This window comes from Vombatus ursinus, unplaced genomic scaffold, assembly GCF_900497805.2.
Source record: "Vombatus ursinus unplaced genomic scaffold, bare-nosed wombat genome assembly UNPS02004428.1, whole genome shotgun sequence".
Taxonomy (NCBI): Eukaryota; Metazoa; Chordata; class Mammalia; order Diprotodontia; family Vombatidae; genus Vombatus; species Vombatus ursinus.
This window is the reverse complement of record NW_020944206.1, coordinates 1,013,443-1,024,020: the sequence shown is the minus strand read 5'-3', so window position 1 is coordinate 1,024,020 and position 10,578 is coordinate 1,013,443.

The following is a 10,578-nucleotide window of genomic DNA, read 5'->3' as shown; positions in this document are numbered from 1 at the left end:
TCTCTCTCTCTCTCTCTCTCTCTCTCTCTCTCTCTCTCTCTCTCTCTCCCCTCTTCTCTCTTGATACAATATCCTTCTTTCTTTCTTACAATTCTATACATTCTCCAAAATTAAAGAATCTTAAAGCAAGATGGTGTGTAGGTAAGACTTACGTGGTTATCTTTTACAACAAAGTTGATTAATTTCACCTCTTACACTATAACACCTGAAAAATAAGAGATGTGCTCTAGTTTAGGCCTTGAAGTCAGGAAGAAAGACCTGAAGTTAGGTGTATATATTGGCTGTGTGACTCTAGGAAAGTCACATAACCTCTGTCTGTTTCAGTTTACTTGTCTTTAAAATGGGGATTATAATAGCACTTAACTCACAGCATTCTTGTGAGAATCAATGCGATCATATTTGTGAAGTGCTTAGCACAGTGCCTGGCACTTAGTAGGCTCTTAATAAAATGCTTCTTCCCCTCTTCTCCTTCCCCTCCTCTCCTCCCTCCAGCTCATTCTCTGAGAATAATAATGAAATCAGTAGTGCTATTTCTGTAAGAAAGGGTGTGACAGTCTTCTACTGTATGACTCCACTCACAGGCCCCGTGACCCCCAATTCCAAAGATCCTTTGGCCACAGCTCCCAGATGCACATAGTTTCCCCTTATTACAAGGTAGGCTTCCTGAGGCACAGTCCAGCACTTTTTCTTTGTGTCGCCAGAACTTGGCCCAGTGCCTGGCATATAGAAAGCACTTAATAAATGCTTGCTGATTGATTTGGTCATTGTTTCTCCTACCTGCTTCCACAAAGGATTTGAGGGTTCATCTAAAGGAAGAAATTCTGTGATTAAAAGTGGGTATGAGAAGGTAAGAGAGGAAGGTAGAGTCAACAGCAAACATGGACTCTCCATGGACAGCAATGGAAAACAGAGATCCAGGGAACTCCTACACTTTTAAAAAGACATAATAGAATGTTAGAGGTCATATAATCCTAAACTCCTCAGGGAGATGAGTCCCAGAGAGGGAAAGTTGAAAGCCCCCAGAGAGGGAAAGCTGAAGGTCACAGCAAGTTAGAACTAAAGCAGGTCCCACCCCACCTCCCGTCCCTCTTTCATTGTATCACACTCCTGTACCTCTGCATCAGTTACAAATCTGACAGATGTTAAGAACAAGAAGCTTTTGAAACATGGTAGGAAACATGTTTGACTCTAATTCCATTTCTCCTTAAAGCCTTTGACAAGAAGTTGGCCCTGCCTGTCTCCCACTCTTCCTTTCCCTCACTCATTTGATTGGGCTCAAAGTTGAAACAACTGTGTGTGGAAAGGGATCTCTGCTAAGCAGACTCTCTTCTTCCCTTTTCCACTCAGAAGAGGGAAGCTAAACCTTAGCCCAACCCGTGTTGGCAGATTTTCCCATTCTTTCCCCCCTCCTCCCCTAAAGGTCAACTATATGTATATATTACTTATGGATGCTTCTTGGACCACTTTCATTCAGTCTGATTCAGCAAGCTTTTATGAAGTGACTATGGCATGCCAGTCACTATTTTGGACCCTGAGGATGGATACAAAGACAAAACAGTCCCTGCCCTTGAGCATCCTAAATTATGCTGGAGGCAGGAGCAGCCTATACACAGAGAATTCAGAACAAGGCATGTGCAGAAGAATAGAAAATCATCGAGAGAGAGAGGGAGGGAGAGAGAAAGAGAGAGAGAGAGCGCCACCAATTGAAGAGATTAGGAAAGGCCTCATGGTGGAGGTGGCCCTGGACATTGTGCCCCTCAGTAAACCCAGCCACTAGACTAGTGTCCAAGATAGGACTTCTTTTATGTTCCAGACCATTTATGGGCCTTGCCTTTATTCAACAATATCCTATTTCTATCAACTAGCCATTCATTTCGCTTTGTGGCCATATCAAGGAGGGGAGAAACTGGATCCTAGTTTTTTCTTGACATGGAAAAAGAAACTCGTGTCTCTGCGACTCTCCCTTGCTTTTGGAATTCCGAATTGACTTGCAAAGGATAGTCTAATGACGAGAATATTTACCTCTTTAAAAGCTCCTCCCCTAAGGTGGGGTGTTCGTAGGGGCTCATATTTTACACCATGTTTTTGAACAGTCACATATGAAGTGTGAAGTTATACACTTATTTGTTGCTCATTCTATCATTTGGTCACTTCCCTTTCTCTGATCATCCAACCATACTTCCTGTCAGTGGACATGCTATACTTCATTTTTTTTTCTCTTTGGGCATCGTTCAAGTTCTATATAATTTCAGTATATTGTACTTTGGGAAAGTACTATCACAAAGCCCCAAATGTTAAGCAAGTTTCCCTTCCTAACATTACAAAGTATGAATAAAAAGTGTCACCAAGGAAACGGGAGGCTGCAGAGACAATTTATTCTTTTAAGTCAGACCAAAGTTTAATTTAGATTAAAATCCTGGAGGATAGAATTCTTCGCCGAGTCAGTAACGTTCTCCTTATTACCTGTTAATGATAGTCTAATTCTATCAAAAGAAATTCGTAATAATATAGCTGTATGTCTGAAATTTAACAATTTCAAGTGAAGATGACACCATCCTAAAGCTTAAGAAAACACATTAGCTAAAGCTTGAATAAATCACTGGAAGGAAGGGAGGCCTTTTTTTTTTTTCACTTAATACTTGCATGCAGGTCATGTCCTGGCAGCCAACAAAACTTTGGAGATCAAAGGAGTTGAGTGAATCAGTTCCTACCATAACTAGTTGGAGAAGGTGGTGAAATTGGCTTGGATCCACACTCAATTTCTCCCTTAATTTATTAATCCCAAAGAAGGAATTTCCCCACATCATTTCTCTCTGTGTGTCTGGGGCTCTGTCTCTGTGTCTCTCTATCTGTCTGGCTGTCTCTGTCTCTCTGTTGCTCTCTCACTCTCACTCCCCCCTCCCCTATTCCCTTCCCCCTATCTCTTCCTCCTCCCTTCTTTCTTCCTTCCTATATAGAACTCTAACACATCTTGAATCTAATACAGGTGTTATTTCTATTATATCTAATTCAGTCTTAGTTCAGACTCCCACAGCCTTTTTCTTGTGCTGCAATTTATCTTAGATCTGCAGTGCCTGGGAGACTTGAACCAAATCAGGTGAGAAAAAGAAATTTGTATTAGATGGCATGAAAGAGATCCTGCATGAGGGGGAAAGGACTTTGGCAGCAGAATTAGGAGCTCTCCAAAAAGATGGACAGTGTAGATGGGGCTGATGTAGATTGGAATTGTCAAGGAAGAGCCATTGGAAGGAGAGTCCAGTGACCTGAATATGGGCTATGGTAGACGAATAAAAAGCAGAAGCTAGCAGGCCTGGAAGTCATGGTGTCATCAATAAACAATATGAGAGAAAAAAAATGACTTTGAAGGAAGTTCATTGTGGATAACATGTTACCATCTAATTACAGATACCATCATCTTTCCATTATGATTTTTATCATTCGGAATTTTCCTTCAAATACTGTACTATTCCATGACTTCTGGACATGTACCATCACCCACAGTACATTTGTGTTCAAGAGATGTGCTTCTGGGACAGCAAAACCATCTGGGATCACTGAAGGCACTGTGGATTGCTTTGAGCTCCAGAACATGACAGGGCTTTCACAGTAATGAACCATCCACACCGGAAAAAAAGTGGGTGAAAAGTACATGTTGACCAGATGATACACACAGCCCATTTAATCACTGTGTCACTGTACATATCTTGGATAGGCATTGCCACTAGACGGTGAGCTGGGCCCAGAATGAACTCAGAAGAGTTCCTTGGGAAAGGTTGCATTTGAGATTACCCAGCATTCCCAATGATTCCCCCCCCCCCCCCACACACACACCAAACAGCATTAGAAGAGCTCCTGAGCCAGAGACAGAATCCATGATCTAATCTGAGGCCTGGTCAAATCTAATTATGGCAGCTTTGATAATTAAGCAATGTGGTAGGTTACCTGTAGATTTTGAAAGAACACAGTTATAAATAAAGAAGAGAGTTTGTGAAGTCCTTTTTTTGATAAAACACTCCACAAAACCTCAGAAGCAATTTTCAAATGGCTTTTCTCTGGAAGCTTATTCTGTAGTTTGTCAGAATATGAGAGGAAGGCCCTACTTCTCTTTGTGGGCCTCAAAGTCCTACCCTGTCCAATTAGGGCCTTTCTGGCTTTACCTTCCTATCCCTCTATATGCTCCTTTCTTTTGTAAGGTACAAAACAGGCTCTAAGGCTCGTGCATACAAATGTTATTTATTACATTGCCACAAGAAACAAGAATGTCATTCATTCTCAGCTTCACTCCAATCAATAGTTTTCTTCATCAGAAGGTAAACTGACACTACCATATCTGCAGGAATAATGATTGCTTTTGACGTTGATAGGGGCTGGGGGTGGGTTGGAGAAAAACCCTATTGCCCAGCACAGATAAATTCAGATGGAAAGATTGTACTTGGCATTTAAATGTGGGCTGTCATTCAGTCTCTTCCTTTTTGACAGGGTGAGATAGTATATTAATTACTCTGTTTTGGTGCCAACCACTGTTGTGAATTTCTCATGCTGGGGAGAGTCGTGGCGGTACACACTTATTTATTCCAGAGAGATTAAAATATAAAATATGTGAATGCCCAATCCTTTTTGAAAAGTATCTAAAATGGATCTTGAAATGTTTACTCTCTCAGCAGCTCTTCTAGGTGGGAGGCGGGGGAGGGGGAGAGACATGATCTTTGTCTTCCATATGGCAACACTGAGTCATGGAGATTTACAGCTTTTGTTGAAGGTCATTGAATAAGGCTTAAAGCTCTTGGTTCTGAGCCACTCCCTGATTTTTTTTCCCTCTGTTATCACCCAAGTGTTAAATGAAAGATGAGCTGTGATTCAGATCTCCTGGAGATTTCTCCTGCCAGTCTTGGGTGTAGTGGACAGGCTCAGGTGAAGGTCCCCATCTTCTCTTGGGGCTTTATTTTATTTTAGTAAAAATAGCTATTCTATATTACGAATTAATTTTGTTGCTGCATTTTGTCTCAGTGCAACAGATAACTTCCAAGCAGACAGCCAAACACCACACAAAGTACGATCTTATGAATTCCTTTATATTTCCTTTGCATGTAATCTATTTACATCTTAGTCAGTAAACACGTATTAAGTGTCTACTATATGCCAGGCACTGTACTAAGCCCTGGAGATACAAAGAAGGGTGAAAAACAACCCTTGCTTTCAAGGATCTCACAGTTTAATGCAGGAAGACAGCATGTAAACAACTCCATACAAATGAGCTATACAGGATAAATGAAAAAATATCCATATCTATATATAGATGCACTTATGATATATTGTACACATGCATGCGTACATATACACGTGTATACACATGTGTTGTGTGCATGCGTGTGTATATTTGTTGCATGCATGTATGTGTGTATATATATATTTTTAAAATTTTTATTATGTGTGTGTGTTTTTGTTTCATTCCCCCAGTGGAATGTAAGCACCTGAGGGCAAGGGCTGTTTCATTTTTTGGCTGTGTATCCTTAGGGCCTGGTACACTGCCTTGTATGTAGTCAACGATTAAGAAATGTTTGTTGGGGGCAGCTAGATGGTACAGTGGATAGAGCTCTGGCCTTGGAGTCAGGAGGACCTGAGTTCAAATCTGGCCTCAAACACTTGACACTTAATAGCTGTGTGACCCTGGACAAGTCACTTAACCCCAGTTGCCTCACCAAAAAGCAAAAAAGGGGAAAAAAAAGAAATAAATGGTTATTTTGGGGCAGCTCGATGGCGCAGTGGATAGAGCACCGGCCCTACAGTCAAGAGGACCTGAGTTCAAATTCAGCCTCAGACCAAACACTTGACACTTACTAGCTGTGTGACCCTGGGCAAGTCACTTAACCCCAATTGCTTAAAAAAAAAAAAAAAAGAAAGAAAAAAAGAAAAATAAATGTTTGTTGACTGGAACTGAAAAAAGTTTATATGTTTTTCTTAAAGGATGTATTCTTTAAACTTGGATTCTATGACTCCTTCCCCCTTTGTGATATTTAACCAAAGTTCCATTTCCCCTCCATGTGGACTCCGCTGTATCTTTTTCTTTTAGCTGGGTTTCTGGATTCTTCATTGCTTCATACAAGCCTTCCCCAGCATGCTTCTTTGACCCCTTCTAATTGGTCATTCCTTAAAAAGCAGTAATATTCTATTATTTTCCTAGACCCTAAGTTGTTCAGCCTCTGGTCTGCAAGCCTGCCAGGATGCCTAAAGGGCCACTCTGATGGCTGACCCATGTATTCTTTGCTGGGCTTTGGAATTTTACCTTCAAAGGCAAATCATGCCAAGCTCTTTTGGAGGAAAAACCTCCTCCGTGCTTGGAAAAATGCCAGAAACGTTTTCTTTGACACTAGTTAAATAATGATGATTATGATTTCATTTTATTTTTGCTCGACATCTTGTGATGGTAAATCTTGGGAGCTCTTTTGTGTTTACTGCCATGAATTGGCTTCTCTTGTCCATTCCCGTGTTAGGCACCATCCCTCATCCAAGAGGCCACAAAGCCGAAAGCTCGTAAACTCACCAACATAAAGTACTCCCCGGAATATGAAGTGCAGCTGCTGCCTTCACATTTTAAAAAGTGAGGATTTAATAAAGATAAGAATCATAAGGGACCTTGTTGGGGCCAGAGCTTCAAAGATGAAATGGATGCCAATAAAAAGAAGCCAAGACTAGCCAACCGAATCAGATATTTCATTCTAAAGCTGGATGGAGGGGAAACTTGTCCCAGGAGCCTAGATTGAATCTGCTGGGGTTTTTCTAAAGCCCACCCTAATATGCTCCAGTGGAAATAGCAGAATAAACAAAATATGACGACTTCTGCAACTGATGAATGTTGCTTGTCTCCTTTAATAGAAAACTAACTGCGTTCTTGGTGTGATTTGTCCTTGACATTTCCCAGTTAGTTTTCTGTCAAATACTCCTTTTGCTAATAGATTTAATTAAGCTCATCTTCAGTATTTGCTTATATTAAAATCCATGGGATTGTTGTGGTGTTTTTATTAGTTACTCTATGAGACTAATCTCGTTAATGCCTCATATTGCACCATGTCTAATTGTGTCATGACAGCTTGCCCCAAAATGGCTTGTAAATAGGACAGTTTCTCATTTATTCCCTGTTTCACTTCTCATAAAGAAAATTGAGAACTGTCTTTTATTTATTTAATAAAAGCTAAGCTAAGGAAAGCTCTCTTTTATGGTATCATAGAGCTACAGAAGCAGCCACACTTTTATTCTAGTTAATGTCAAAGTAATTAAATCATCCCTGATCAATCTCTGGCTAACTTTACCGGCATAAACACATACTCGGGATCTATAATGCTTAAGGAAACGCATGGATTCCAGCAATTGGATTGTTTGCTTTGTTTTGGTTTCTTTGGGTGTTCGTTTCTTAAAGATGCCAATTTTCCCCCAAGCCTTCATCAGGCTTGAACTCTGATGCCAGGATGAATGCACGTAGTTCTATGTGATCATGAGAGAGGCAGAGTGCCAGAGTTGATAAAGGGCTGGCCCTGGTGTCAGGAAGAGTGGCGTTCAAGTCCTACCTTAACACATGCTGGCTCTGGGACTGTGGGCCAGTCACTTCAACTCTCAAGCGCCCTAGGACAACTGTCAGAGACTAGAAGTTGCGGAAAGAGAGCTGACTGGAAGTCAGGAAGACCTGAGTTCAAATCTTCCCCGAGCCACTCCCTAGCTCTATAACCCTGCGCAAGTCACTCCACCTCTGTTTGCCTTCGTTTCTTCCTCTGTAAAATGGGGATGACAATGGCACCTACCTTCCAGGGCTGCTGTGAGAATAAAATGAGCTAACATTTGTAAAGTACTTTGCAAACCTTGAAGTGCCATAAAAATGGTAGCTCTTATTACACAGACAAAACCATGAGCCTGGACCACCCTCTCTACCTTCTCCCCATCCCTCCAAATAAAAGTACAGCTATCACATCAAATGCTTTATTTTGGTTTCCTTCAAATCCTCATGATTACAGAATCCTCCATGTTGACCTCTGAATGGTTGGTCCCCTGCCTTTAAATCACACACTGTATGGTAGAAGGGACCTCAGCAGCTAGCTAGTGGAACCCACGTGTTTAACAAATGCCTACCAGAGCATTTCCACCAAATGGACATCTGGCCTCTTCTTGACGATTTCCCAGATTTGAAACACCCTCTGTCAAGTGGCAGACATGGTAATGTTTTTTTAAGGTGTACCTTGCATCCTGACCTTGAATACATCGGGAAAAGTCGTTCTTTTGTCATAAATTTTGAAGAGCTCTCTTGCAACTATACTTTCCCTTGATTTGATTTAGCACATAAATTGCTGCATTGTTATTTTTTGTTTTGTTTTGTTGGCAGTGGTTTTTTGCTTATGTAGCAGTGGCATCATGGATCATGTATTGGTTGTCAGGAAGGCCCAACTCAGAGGTGGGGACCTGTGGCCTTCAGGCCACATGTGGCCCTCTAGGTCCTCAAGTGCCACCCTTTGACTAAATCCAAACTTCACGGAACAAATCCTCTTATTAAAAGAGTTTGTTCTGTAAAACTTGGACTCAGTCAAAAGGCCAAACCCAGGGACCTTAAGGGCCACATGTGGCCTCCAGGCTGCAGGTTCCCGACCCCTGGCCCAACCCCTCTCTTTTGTAAGGCCAGGCTTCCTTATGGACTGAATCCAGTTTTCACAAGTCTGGAGCTGGGGTCCCAGTGCCCTTGATCAACAGGTCTTTTATACTTTGTATCAAGAAATCTTCAACTTTAAGGCTGCTTACTCACTATTGTTATTCAGTCATTTCCGTCACGTCTGACTCTTTGTGACCCCATTTGGGGTTTTCTTGGTAAAGATACTGAAGTGCTTTGCCATTTCCTTCTCCAGCTTATTTTACAGATGAGGAAACTGAAGCAAATAGGGTTCAGTGATTTATTTGCCCAGGGTGCCACAGCTAATAGGTGTCTGAGGCCCAATTTGAACTCAAGAAGATTGAGACTTCCTGACTCCAGACCTGGTACTCTATCCACTGAGCTATCTAGCTGCCCACTACTTACTCACTATTCTTGTTTATTTGGCACGGACATTTTGGTAGGAATGTTTGAGTTTGTTCAATGACTTTCTCTGCGGCTTTTCTCATTGAAAAACATATTAATTCCCAACTTTTATCCCCAGTCTCTCTCCCTTGCCCCCAACAAAATCCAACTACAATCAATTTTTCCTATGCTTATGAACTATTTCTAGGCTATTGGTTGAATACGAATTTTTTGCTGACCTTCTTTTAGCTCTACCTGACTCATGTCGTTAGGAAAATCAGTCGTAGTCAAGGTTAGAAATAGTTAGAATACTTCTACCACTTTTATCATTTGAAATCTTTCCAAAGCATGCCACTTTTGCCGCAGTTTTAATGTATTTCACACTCGATGAGTCACTAATGATTCACAACTGGAATACTGTTGGAGTATCTCATAGTTTTATTAAATTTAACTTCAAAAGTAGAGCCAATACATGGTTCCTTTTGAGCCTCGGGATGTCATATCAGCTATTCCTTATGTTGGAGTCATAGAGAGAGGGCTTTCATGTTATCTGGAACATATTTTGGCTTAAGTCTCAAGGAGGGAGTCTTTCCCTCCCCACCCTGAATTTTGGAGCCAAGAAGGAAATGGAAATTCGGTTAGAAAGTGAAGTTACCCTGTTCTCCTAAATCTATGTTTTTGGTCACTGTGGTGCAGTGCAGACCTTTTCCCTTTAAAGAGGTTAACAGGGTCATGATTATGAAGTTCAAAACTAGGATTACAATATATAGTTCCACAGGGAACAGAACAATGTTCAGGTTGAGAGAGGCAAGAGTAAGAATTTCCATCTGCCATCAGCTGCAAAAAAAGATTGGCATCTTTTGTTCTCCCTCTCTCTCTCTCTCTCTCTCTCTCTCTCTCTCTCTCTTTCCCTCTCTCTCTCTCTCCCTCCCTCTCTCTCTCGCTCTCTCTCTCTCTTTCCCTCTCCCTCTCCCTCTCCTCCCTCTCTCTCTCCCTCTGCCCCTCCCTCTCTCCCTTTCCCCCCTGTTTCCATCTCCCTCTCCCCCTCTCCCTCTATCTCCCGTTCCCCCTTCCCCCGCTCACACTCACATTTATTTATTTGTTTTTTTTCTCTCTCAAGCTCATAGTGACTTCCTTAGATTGTGGAGGAGGAAGTCCACTGTCAGACAAATGAGCCCCTTGGCATCAGACATGGAGAAAAGCTGCTGTTTCAGAGAGAGGTTCCTGGCATTACCAAGATTTCTGCTCCCAAATACAGTCCTGATGCCAGTCTCTGAATAAGAAGTAAAAAGTGAGGCTGGTGGAGATATAGCAGGCAACTCCCAGGAGAAAACAGAAAGGGCCAATACAGCAAGGGTACAGGACCCATGTAGCAGAAGGCAAGTCTCAGGCCTGGGAGAGGAATAGAATGGAAGGTCTGTGGATGATAAGCTTCAGGAAAGATGCATACCACATGGATTCGGTGCCCTAGGCCAAAGCTCCAATTACCCTGCCTTTTTTATGACCCTCAAGCCCAGTAAAAAAGAAAAGGATAACCCCAAGGGCGT